We start from the raw sequence: 12,424 nt of genomic DNA on the forward strand, positions 1-12,424 counted from the left end.
CAGAAGGCCTTGGTGATTGCATTAACAGCGGCATTTTGTTTGTGAAAAAGGTTAAAGTTCTATATGCCTCTGTAAGGCTCATTTTTTTGTGTGTAATTGTGATTCTGATGAGCCAGCTGATCCTTCCATGCAGATGTGCAGTCGCTCTCTCCATCTCTCCTCGATCACTGATCTTGAAATGGTGAGACACTGTGTTCGGCAAACAATCCTTAATCCCCCTCTCCTCATCTCCAGCCTGTTAATCCTGGACAGAGGAAAAGGTTAAGAAACAAGGGTAACATGGACATGGTGGAGAATGCCTACTGGCTTGCACACACTGAGAGCAGCTTGTTTGATGGTTTTCTGTGCTCTGATTTGTTTGTGGGTGGTGTTAGAGACCGATTTTAAGTGATTTTGAAACCTGCTTTGCTTTGTAGTTAAAGAAACAAAGAGAAAGTTTTTGTTGTGAGAGAGAAAGTGTGATCAAAGTGAGATGGAGAGTTTTCCAGCCTTTATTCATCAAATCACAAACCTTGCATTGCAATTATAACAGGAGTAAAAAATACAGCATTTTCCAACATCATTATCCTGATTTTATGACAAGAAATTTTGCTAAATCTACAGTGTTTAACAATGAGGGATGGCCAATCAAGATGGCCATGTTTTAATCTGGAGTACTCAGCTTCTATCTACTTATGGAGCCCCACTTTTGATTATAAAGGGGGAAAAAAGAAAGAAATGAAAATGTGTGAAGTGTTGTCAATCTCCAAACTCTTCTGACCAGAGGGATGAGCGCTGCTAGCTATCCGTTGAAGGTCTCTCCTGACCCCTGCTGATTCTACTGAGTAAAAGGTAATTTAAGGTTTAATTTAGTGGCTGTCTGGAGTTGAGAGCACCCAAGCCTGACCAAAAAAAATCTGAAACCTTACATGAGATTTCAAGGTTTAACCCTTGCAAGAAAGTAAGTCTTTAGAGGCAAGGTAATGAGTTTGACATTAAGACAGCTGTGTCTCGATGCACAGAGAAAGAGGCAAGCATGGGAAAGAAAAAGATAAAACAGAGAGAGATTGAAACTACAAAAGCCTCTTTAAGCACTTCTCCGTCCGGGTATTTGATCTGGCCAAAGCATTTTCTTAAAGTCCATATAACCTCATCACAAAGCAGCTCTGTTGATTAAAAGAATGATTTAGATAAGAAATATAAACAGCCTCTCTCTTTCCGTTTCTGCTATCCTCCCTCGCTCTCATTCTGCCTCTTGCTTTGTCTTCATAGCCACGGGCTATGACTGAATAATTCTGTTTGAGATTTGTAAAAGTGAGGAAGAGAAAGACATCTTGACGCACTGAATGAGAAAATAGTGATCGTTGAGAGGTGAGAAGTGTTTTTTCTGCCAGAGGTTGCACCACGGAATCACAGTTGAGCGTTGAGACATTATTTTGGTAGCATTTGAGCGGCAGAAAAGATGGTGATCTTTGACGTCTGTATCATGAGATTTACTCTGTTAAAAAGCTAGAGTTGGACATCTAGTAATAGGCACAGTACTGTGTATGTGTCAATGTTCACAATCTGGGAAAAAACAATGTCATTTACCTTATGAAAGCTTAAATCCACACATTACATTAGAGGATACACTGAATATCCAATTTAAGAATACACACAAAAACAACAACAAACTTGCCGAGGTTCTTTGACAACAATACAAACTAAGAAACAGCGTTGAGAGGAGAATTTTTAAATTATCTGCCTATCTACATTCACTGTATCTAAGTCTGTTACAAAAAAATATCAAAGCAGTAAAATTGAAACAAAGCAAGACATGAAGTGAAGTGAGGTTTTTAAACACCATCACCCAACTGAGCTGTTTTCGACCTTCAAAGACATGTAAGAGTAAGGAAACAGTCATATATATGAGATGGCTTGTTGCAGAAAAGAGATCTTTGATGATATGGTAAGCGCTCCTACTCCACAATCCTTGAGCAACAACTGTATATGCTGCGAGACATTCAAGTGAGCATGTCCCTGATGCCTGATTCTATAGGTTTTCATGAAATCAAAAATAATTTTTGATAGTATTTATAGTCTGCATTTTTTCAGCAATAGCCATTCAATGTATTCAAAGTCTCTACGTATCTTTCTCTGAAGTGTTCTTTTGTAATTGACAGAATCCACCATTCCTGCTCTGGATTCCGACTGCCAATCTACACAGGGATTCACAGGAAACAATGTATGCATTTAATCCAGCTTTACTGTTTGCTCATTAAAAAATGTCTTTCTTTAACCATTAATTCATTTCCCACTCCTCTCTCTCTCTCTCTCTCACCCCTGCTCCTCCTGTTTTCGCATCTGCTGTTTAGGGGCGTCACTCCTTGTTATTAAATCAGATTCCTCCACGATCTCTAACCACCAATCATAGCTCAGCTGTCAAACTTTAAAATCTGTTTCCCTCTCTGTTGCTGTCAGCTGTCATTCCAGAGCAATCATCTTCTCCACGGCGTTGCCTCAGCACCAGGCCCGAGTTCACCAGAGGCCGCTACCACACCACCAAGATCTATGCCTCTTCATCACCACCATCAGTGTCTAGTGTCGGGGGAGGGGGGGTTATCATATACTACTCTCGCATTCACCTCCCCTTTTCATATCCAGTGACATCACAATGGGGTCTAATCGCCAAAGACTTTTCCACCTTCATCTATCATGCTTGTTCAATAAATATCATTTACTTCATAAAGAAATTGAGTCTCTCTTGATTGAATTGACATATCATTGCCTTTTAAATTAATATGTTGAACACATCCAGCTGTTTGCCAAGTGCCAAAAAACATCAGAAGAAGAAGAAGAAGAAGAAGAAGAAGAACATCCAGCAATTACAGAGCAATATTATCATTAATTTGGAGTTGTGTTTCTATCCACCTGATGAATGTAAGTACAATATTCACTCTCCTTGATCTCTGTTTTTGATCACTACCAACTTCTGAGGGAAATATCCGGCTCTTTAGCTGCTAAATGTTCCACTATGTTCATCAGCTAGATGCTAACTGTGTCTGTTCACCATTTTGGTGCTGAGCAGGTAGTGTACAGCGGTTGTTAGAGCTTTTTCTCTGAAAACAGCTGCCTCCCACAGCCAAAAGTGCCACTATGAGAGCTGTGAGAGTGAACCAAAACAATAAAATTGCAGCCAGACACAATGAACAGAACAATGAACTGAAACTCGCTATCAAGCTCTTTAAAGCCGAGGGGAGCTGCAGAGTCTGGTGATAATTCTCCATATGTTCATCACTACGAGTGACACCTCTCACATTCCACATTGTCATTTGATACATTTTTATCATAAAAAAATATTGATTATAGCTGCTTTAAAGAGAAACTTAACATCAGCTAACAATCTAATTTTTGCTGACCTCCAGTGGTTTAACTCACCTTGCTGCAGTGATGTACAGGTGTAGTCCAGGGTGTGACATAAAGTATATTTTTGGTTTGTTCACTAAAGCCTCTTCCAGTGTCTTTAGGGGGCTTTAGAGTCAGCCACTTCAATTAAAGAGCAGGCTCTTCCATTCAATATCCATGTAGCATCAATGGGGGGCTAATGGAGAAAGAAACACAAAAATTAGCAGGTGAGGAGGGTTTGTCTCAAAGGATGGTGGAATTGAAGAGCAGAAAAGTAGAACAGTCAAAAGAAAGAACAATGGGTTAGTGTGAGGAGGCTCATGGACTGAAAAGTGAAGATTAGGAATGAGACTGATTTATTTTCTATTCAGTTGTTTTACGAAGTAATTCTCTTGAAATCTTAAAAACCTGCAATCACTGCTTGTAAAAGTATAATGAGAAGTGGATCGCCTTTCAGCTGTAAGTCCCAGGCTTGCATTCACACTGCTGAGGTGTTCAACGACAAGACGCTGATTTCCTTTGAGCAGCAGGGTGCAGCTCTGTTGCTGATTGCGCCGTGGCCTACTGGAAAGGGTCAAGAGAAAAACAAGAATTTCCTAAGGGGTCCATTGAAAACGTGAGACATTTGTATTCATTGTGGTAGTAGAGGAAGTTGTAGCAATATTAGCAGTGCTGTTGGCCGTGTAGATGAGTGGAAGGATGAGGTGGATAGTCAGGGCAGATCCTCATTATTCCTCCTCTCGCCTCTGATCCCTTGTTATCCCAACACTCATCGCTCATCCGTCACCCTGGGGAATGAAAGGAATATTTTTCACATTTGCTTAATTCCCCTAACGTGCCTCCCAGTGCCCCTTAAGGCAATTCCTTTTTTTTTTTTTTTTTTTTTTGTGGTTGTTGTTTTTGCCTTAAAACATGGTCCTGTGGTCCTCTATCAGGGGAAAGAGTGTGGTATAAATATTGCTAGGGTAAGATGGGGTTTGATTCCCACTGGGACCAAACATTGTGAAAATTTTAAGGTTTTGTTAAAATGCACTTGAAACAAGGACATCTGGCAAGCAGCATTTGTGAACTGTTTACAGCATGTTGAAGTTTGTTGCTGTAGGTGGGTGAGACAGTAAGAGGTTTTTGTATAGGTGCATATTTTTGGAAACATCAATTGTATTTCAGGTGAATAAATGTTGAGTATTTATTGATTTTCTTACCCTAAAGTATGTAGTTAGATCATTAGATTTGTCATACCTGTGAAATACAGTATTAAAACTGAAGTTGTCTTTGTATTTTGTTGTGTTCTCATAAGTTTGCCACCCATCTAACTAGATGTCATGGCTATCTGAGTTGCTGCCATGCTGAGTTGCTCTTTTTTTATATAAAACATATTCAACAAATGAGAGATCATTACTGTTTATGTTCTCGTCTCTGTTATGCCGTTTATGGTAACTTGGCAGTTGACAATATCTGCCAGATGCAGAGAATGACACATTTCACAGCAGTGTCTACAGCTGTAAGTAAACCATCAGCAAGGTACCATAAAGTGTTATTAACTATAATCTCTGCTGAGATGTGAGTTTTTCTTCTATCAGCAACTGTATCATAATTACCAGTGTTGCATCTCAAAACAGGAGCACTAAATGCTGCAATTATGGGGAACATCTGTTGGCTAAACCATTTGTAGAGCAATAGTAGAGGTTTGAGATTTTGCCAGAGCTATAAAAATGTTGTCAAACACCTGCTGAATGATTTGTGTTTGTATTCTTTTCTTCATTGCTGATATTATTTGTTTACATATCAGCCTATGGGACATGCTATTACGGTGCATGACCTTATGAGTCCCTTACACTCCCTTCATCAGTCCTGAGTGCTACTATGTTACTATGTATAATACTTTGTAATATGTGGAGGGTTCACACTATCCCTTTAGTTCAGCTGCCCGCTCTGGAGACATCATAGATGACTAGTAGGAGCTGCTAGTGCAAGGAAAGTCCATTAGAATCAAAAAATTATGCACAAGATACCGCAAGAAAATGGCCTGTGGACACTGAAATGTGGATAAAATTGAGTTTTGTGTCTTATTTTCACACTGATGAAGCACACTAAACAAAGTCTGAAAGCTTTCCAGGCCTGATGCTAATTACGAGTAGGATTTGGCAGCAATGTCCAGATTACATGGACCTCATTCACACGGCACAGAGTTACATATGGATGGTCAGGTGGAGTCACCATCGAATTTGTCAAATTTATTGGCAAACTGGAAATACAACAGTCACTTTAAATACTGGGTGGACTCTCATATGCAGGCTTATAGAGACTCAACTGACCAACATCTTGACAGACTGACGACAAAATGAGCCTGCCTGTGAAATGAACATGATGTCCTAAAATGCAAATATGTGGTGCCTGAAAGAAATGTTAGATGCATATATTTTAACACCATGTGATTATGTAAATCACTTATGTGAAATTTTTTCACCCCACCTGTCCCTTATGGAGATATACTGTATCTCTTCTCACACCCAAATACTGCAGTGAAAGTTGATTTTCTTACCCACGTCAACATTTAATCCATAAAGCAAATAATAAATGTAAAAAAAAACACTGTGATGTCAGATTTTTGTTGTTATTGTGAAATCTGAGTAACGGATTCAATCTTCACCTTATTTCCATCCACAGCATGGAAACTGTATCTCAGAGTTTGTGCTCATTTCACAACATTTTTACAAGGGTGTTGAAGCAGCAGATTGGAGGTCTTGTTTTTGAAGCAGAGCCTTTTTCCTCTGAGGTTCTCGTGCTGGATGCAGCTTTGTGTCACAGTCACTGTCAATACACACTGCTCTCCATCTCCATCTCCATCATCACAGCTCTACAGGGACTCGGAAGGAAGAGGAGAAAAGAGAGTTATACACTGTTTGTGCGTGCATGTGTGTGTGTGTTTGCGTGTGTGTATGAATATTGTTTCCTTTGTAACAAAGAAAGCTAAAAAGGAAGTCTGCCAGTGTGCACATTGTTTGTGTGTGTGGAAGCATATGTGTGCATGTGTGCGTGTGTGTGTGCGTGTGTGTGTGTGTGTGTCTGTGTGTGTGTGTGTGTGTGTGTAAGCCTCCCAACCCTCTGCGGTATTCTCCTCCTCTCTAACCGTCGTCCCTCTGTCTGCTATCTGTCCAAGCTTAAAGCGCCAGTTGTTTTCTAAGGGGCCTCTGGGAGAAAAAGAAACAACTGGGCGATTACACTTCTTCTTTTATCCTCACAAAGATGTTCTGCTCCTCCCTGTCTTGCTTTTCTTCCAGGAGGTCTTTGCTGTGAGGCTTTTCCCTTTCTGCCTTTAGCAGATTTAATTTATCCATGTGCTGCCTCTCTATTTCGCTCTTCCTCTCTCCCTCTTTCGCTCAGTCAACTGATGATGTTGACTTTGCTTCTCTGTGCCTCTCAGTAAAGAGACTCTCTCTTTTCCCTTTGTCTTTGTCTCTCTCTCTCTCTCTTCGGTCGTCATCTGTTACTTTATTTCTATTTTTTTTTTTTCAAGACAACTGAGAATGTTCAGATTTGCTTCTTAGAGATTCTGTCTGCGAGGCTGCCTTGACTTACTCTCTTGCTCTGAAATCAGCTGGAGATTGAAGCAGGCTTTCAGGGGCCTTCAGAACTGCTTGCTGCAGGAATCCCCAATGTGTAAGATATCTCACAGTTAGTCTAACTGTCCGGCAACATAGATACACAGCAAAACTGAAACAGGCTATTCAAGTTTTCTGGAATCAGCAGTTTTTGTTTTTTTTATCCATGTCTTTTTGTACTGTGTTGTGTTGTCTCATGTTTGCAGCCTATACACTCATGATACCATCGCTACATAATTTAGCAAGAGTTTTCAATTACACATGCATATGTATGTGCAATCATATGTATTAAATCAATTGCGAAAACGTGTTTGTATAACTGAGTACCAGCATAGAATATGCATGCGTTGATCTCTTTCCGGCTCCTCCTGCTCTTGCTCATCTGTCAAGTTTAAATTTCAGTGCTCTGTCTCACTCTCTTACACACACACACACACAAAACACAAACACACAAAACAGTATAGGTCTAAAATTCAGGTGGCAAAAAACAACCTATAGTTACACTTATGCCATCTAGCGGCGATAGTAATGCACTCAAGGACGACCCACAGGACCGTAATATGCCACTTTAAAAAACAGTTACACATCACTGTTAAAAAATAATGTTGTTTTATGGTGTGACAACACTGTTGTTAAGGTCTGGTTAGGTTTAGGGACAAAAACCAGTTGGTCAGGGTTTTGGTTAAAATGATCAATTGAAATATGGTTAATACTTCCTTAAAGTTACGCAACCTCTGTCGTCATGGCAACAGTAAAGGTTTTTTTTAAAAAATGTTCCAACTCATGGTTGAAAACAGGAAGCAAACAGTCATCCCCTGCAGCAGAGTCCACTTTTTGCCAACCCACCTCCTCCTAATAAGGCAAAATCATATTATCAAGTCACCTCATATTGACGTCATCTGAACTGCATCACTTCCCCGGGTCATAATTACTACAGCCACTAGATGGCAAAAACATAACTATAGGTCGTTTTTGCTGGCCAGAATTTTAGACTTATACTGTCGTTTTTCTTGTGAGGATGGGCTGCACAAACACACACACACATACATACATACATACACCCACATTCAGTTAAGCATTCTTGTTCTCTTCCTGATTTACTCTGGTCATTAGTATTCTACTCAGATTTTCCAACTGATCGCCTGCTGCGTTTTACATTTGGCTCAGATCATTCTGATTATGAATAAACAACACGGCCAATCACAGCACATCCATTTACATCAGAGTTTAATGCCACACATACACACAGACAGCTAGGCAGGCCCATCCCTCCCCTACATCATGTTTAGGCCACACATGAATACAAACATGTTTACTTGAGGGAAAAAGACACATTAGTATTGGACTGATTATGATTTTCACAACTGATTCACAGCTGAATCTGTAGATTTTTGCAACGGAGCTTCCCTCACTGATGACAAAAACACCTTTGTTAGCTTAGTCATGATATACATTATGGTACTGCCTGGTTAAAAGCTTCCTGGAAGACTACAACATCCAAAGAGGATCTAAGCTTACAGAGGTTTTACACTGAACTGAAGGAAACAGTTCAGACCAGCAACAGACTACTACTACTACTAACTTAATTGAATCCATGACTGAATTGAATACAGTCAGAAGCAGTGTTTGAATCGTGGCGTGATCATTTAGCATGAAAAATATTAATGGACTACATAGTGAGTGACTAACAGTCTTTGAACTGAACTTAAAACAATTCACATCACATCACAATTCACATTGGTTCAGTTGCTGCCTGTTCAAATGTTATTTCTTTGCTAAAGTCCCTCTCGTAACAATAGCCACGATTTAAGAAAAGGCCATTTGGTTTTAAGGAGAGCAAAACAAAAAAAATGTGTGATGTACCATGAGTATGTAAGAGAGAACTACTTTATAATCCAGTTCATCCAGTTGTCAGTATAGAGCCACAGCACAGTTTAAGTTCATCTCACTCTTACCAAGTTCACTCACCTCCAGCTCGCTGTGCGGAGAGATAAAAGTCCTTGCTGTAAACTCCACTCCATCAGCTCTTTAAATGTGAATTTATCCGTTTCTGCGCATTTTCACCTCAAATGCAGTATAAATGACCTTGTCAGACTTAAAGATATGGATGTCTATTTCTGCTTTGTTACAGTCACACGAGGATATGGGAGTTACCTAGCAACACGACTCTTGTAGTCTCCTTGTCATTAAGCATGTTTCTTTACTGAGTTTTTTTATTTTTATTTCTATCTGACAACACTTTAAAATCTGTCAAATAAATTATGCCAGGGTGTCTATTCTCAGTAGGTTTCATTAATCTTCAGGTCAGCTTTAATGATTGCATTTTCTGCTTTTGTCTCTCCTTCATTTGTTACATCTTCTGCTTGGTTGAGTTGCCGGTGTCTTAAAAGTCAGCTGTGAGTGGACCATTGACCAGGAAGAAGAGGCACAATTTCATGGCACATATTATACCCACTTTTTCAAATTAATGGCTCAAAATACAGTTGGATGGGGCACTTTCAGCACAAAAAAGGCAGAATAGTGTAACTGCAGCTTTGCCAGTGGTGATCCTCCGACACAGCATCTGAAGCAGATCAGGGAAACAGCTCTGACCTTTAAAGCCGGCAGTGTCACCAGTGAGAGTAACAACCATCCGTCTAAAGTTTCATTTATACTCCTGAGCGGACGTATACATGGACAGCTGCGGACGCCACAAACGTGTAGTTGTTCTGTCTATACTACCTTCTGGAGTCTGCTTGAAGGACACGTTTCACACATGCTCAGTAGATCAGCATCTACAGGAAGACAGCATTGTGACCGTGCAGACCGGCGTGGACAAGTCCATGCAGTCACAATAAATTGTAGGTATGCGGATGTCCGCACAGAGCCTACAGGTACACCTTCTGATGACGAAATTTACATCACACAGACCCTAGCAGATCCTCGCGGACTAATGGACACAGAACGTATAATTTCAGCTTTACAGTGTGTGACTGGATTTATTTATTTATAAACCACAGAGAATATGGTTGTAGCCGTCCTGTGAAGTGATGTTCTGTGCACAAGTGAACTTGACTGATCCGCTCATTGCACAATTAAAATGAATAGCTTGACAAGTAAAAATAAAATGATAGCAAACAGTCACAGCTGCTGCAGGTGTGAGGCAGCATAGAGTCCTCAAGAAACGAATCCTGGATCTGTTCCACGAGCAGTTAATGGGAGGCTGATTTTGCGGGTCCCTTGGCAGCGATAATGTACCCACGAATTCACGCTACAAAATAAGAAGACCCACCAAAAAAAAAGATGTATTATTGGTGACAGGTGTTTTCACTGGCTGTCCTGGGATTCAGTGTTGGCAACAGACTGTTTGGGCAACATTACTGAGGTTGTTTCACACTTAAGGTAAAACAGTGAGTGTGTGTGAGATGAGTCGGAATGGATGAAATCTTGTAAATGAGGAAATTGCTGTATGTAGGGATGTATAGATAGATTAACTATTTCCATTTCTCACAGCCAACACTTTCTCTGCCTCTCCATCTCGTGATTTTTCACCTCCTATCTCTTCCTCTGTCACAGATATGATGTCTTTCTTCCTTCTTTCTCCTGCTGTCTCTCTTTTCTCTCCATGTCTCTCTCACTCCTCTTTTTGTAAATTCAGTATGCTCACCCTGTGTCAAGTGGGAGGCAGGGGACACCCAGGTGTAAATTGCTCAGCTTGCAATGGCTTGAGAAAAGCAGAAAGCAATTTCCACACCATTTCTTAGTGGGGTCCATCGCCACTGTTGCCAAGCCCTGTAGGGACCTCAAACGAAAAGAGAAACCACCACTTAACCGCCAGCCAGTCAGCAAGGAGGAGATTAGGAGAGAAAAGAACAGCGAGAGGGGAGGAGAGAGACGTTATCGCTGCTCACACTTGACTAGCAGTCGGAGCCACCCAGATTACTGTTATTGCCACAGATTTTAAACAGCTGCATCCACACTGTGGCCGACAATAAAGAGCGTAAACCCCGCTGTTTAAGGGTGGTTCCACATCCTGGAGCAAATAATATAATTCTGAGCAGGAAGTGATTGTATCCACTCAGCCTAAACAATGTGTCTTTATGTGTTATATGCTCTCTTGGTGCTTAAGAGATGAGGTTTCACAGCTACAGTTGTTACACGATATAACACATCAGACAATAAAGATGTTTAGTATCATCTCTGAGCAATTAAGATTAAGTTTGGAAGGTCTCTTCTGAATAGATTTTTTAAGTACCTTTAGATATTCATCCAAACTACACAGAAATCTTTACTGTATACTCACCAAACTCAAAATGTCTCCTTCATCAAGCAACCCTGTCATCAGACAAAAACATTGATATTGGATGATTCTGCAAAACCCAATGCTGCAGAATGATTCTGCAACATTCAATGACAGTGATTTTTATGTCTCACTTTCTACAGTATCTGTGCGTGCAACTGCAGTTTGGAAAGCTTTTGGTTATGACAAATGAAATATTGTTATGGTTAGGCAACTAAAATACTTGGTTAAGGTTTAAGAAGGACCATGGTTACAGTTAATAATAATGCAAATGTTAACTACAATAAGGAAGTGTTTATTGTGAATATATGAGCTGACATGTTCACTGACATCACATACTTCTCCCTATTTGTATTTGTTTTCTCTACAGAGAACCAAAGTCATGACGTCACATCCACCCTATCCTTTGTTCCACTAGCTTCTGTAACTCAATATAATCTCTTATTCGGTCTTCATCGGTCTTTCTGAAAAAATGTAGCATGTTCCTGTGGTTTACTTTCCATATTCTAAGGCAAATGGCTTCTACGACAGCTCTTGCTTTCAGAAATTGAAACCTTTGTGATTCTAACAAAGTTAAACAACGATTACTTTGTGAGCACAGAAAAAAACTACAGCCCCCATGACAAAACCACAACAGCAGCATGGATACCTACGCCATCATAACTTGGTTTTATCCATATCCATAAATCCCCCTTTTTCTGAAAAAAAATGTTCAACTTTCTGGTTGTAATCTGTGCTGTCTACAAACTTCTACAGTGTTCACTCCTCTCTGTTCTGCTGTTTTTAGATATGTCTGCTATTAATATAGAAACGTCTGGGCTAGCCACGATCCCTCAACTTGCACAGGTACACACCTCCTTTGTCGAGCTATGAAGTTTAGCCTGTGACCATCTAGGGCTTATGGGAAATGTTCTTTGTTAAAGGCTGCTAAATACATACATATTAAAACAAACACCGATCAAGAAAGTGGTGTTTTCTTACTTCTGGAATAGAGCCCGAAGTTACTTGGTTATGTTTAGACTCAAAGATATTGTTTACTGACTGAAGATTGTGGTGTTGGCTCAGTATTGAAAATTGAACCTCAACAGTGACTTGAGCACAAGATGGAAAGCATTGTTTCAATATTTAACTAATCTTTCCTTATTCTTAACCAAGTAACCTAAGCTAAACAACATGAGGG

The 12,424-nt window shown here is 40.1% G+C and overlaps 1 long non-coding RNA gene across 2 annotated transcripts in view; it reads right to left on the reverse strand.

Annotated features, from left to right (window-relative positions):
• The window catches only part of LOC121899370, an 8,380-nt gene extending 1,105 nt beyond the window's left edge, over nt 1-7,275 (reverse strand). The window contains exons 1-5 of one of the 2 annotated variants that reach the window (XR_006096684.1): nt 6,466-7,275; nt 6,014-6,220; nt 3,772-4,151; nt 3,397-3,559; nt 1-244 (exon numbers count right to left, since the gene is read on the reverse strand). The exon at nt 1-244 is cut by the window's left edge and continues 1,105 nt beyond it. This is a non-coding gene — a long non-coding RNA (uncharacterized LOC121899370). Of the gene's footprint in view, nt 245-3,396; nt 3,560-3,771; nt 4,152-6,013; nt 6,421-6,465 lie in introns of those variants that run through there. The other variant, XR_006096683.1, reaches the window with a different exon arrangement.
• Nucleotides 7,276-12,424: the final 5,149 nt, after the last annotated feature.

Source organism: Thunnus maccoyii, chromosome 1, assembly GCF_910596095.1.
Source record: "Thunnus maccoyii chromosome 1, fThuMac1.1, whole genome shotgun sequence".
Lineage (NCBI taxonomy): Eukaryota > Metazoa > Chordata > Actinopteri > Scombriformes > Scombridae > Thunnus > Thunnus maccoyii.